Below are 522 nucleotides of genomic sequence, written 5' to 3' on the forward strand. Positions count from 1 at the left end.
ACGTAACGTAAGACGTAACGTAAGACGTAACGTAAAACGTAACGTAAGACGTAACGTAAGACGTAACGTAAGACGTAACGTAAGACGTAACGTAAGACGTAACGTAAGACGTAACGTAAGACGTACGTAGACGTTGCGTAGAAATTTCTACGGACAAAATTTTTGCATTTAGAGTGTACATTATTTTCGAACTTATTTCCTGTGGTACGTAATATCATCAGCTGCACCAGACGTTTTCAGATTCGTGATAGTAGTAAAACGTGCTGTTAGCTGAATGTTAGTTCCCAAAACTATGAAGTTTAGCTAACAAAACTATCAAGTTAGCTAGGCCATACAATAATGTTCGCTAAGCCGCTGCCAGGGAAATAATCGTTGCCATAGCTAATGTTTCGCTGCAACAACAAAATTATTTAATTCCGTGTATTGAATCTAGTTTTGTCCCCTTGTAGCGAACCGCTTTTTGCTTTGTTATGGTTTCCCTGACCACTATGTTTTGCTAAGCTCTGCCACTCTGGGCAAGGC

Source organism: Frankliniella occidentalis, unplaced genomic scaffold, assembly GCF_000697945.3.
Source record: "Frankliniella occidentalis isolate FOCC.00 unplaced genomic scaffold, Focc_3.1 Scaffold263, whole genome shotgun sequence".
NCBI classification, from domain to species: domain Eukaryota; kingdom Metazoa; phylum Arthropoda; class Insecta; order Thysanoptera; family Thripidae; genus Frankliniella; species Frankliniella occidentalis.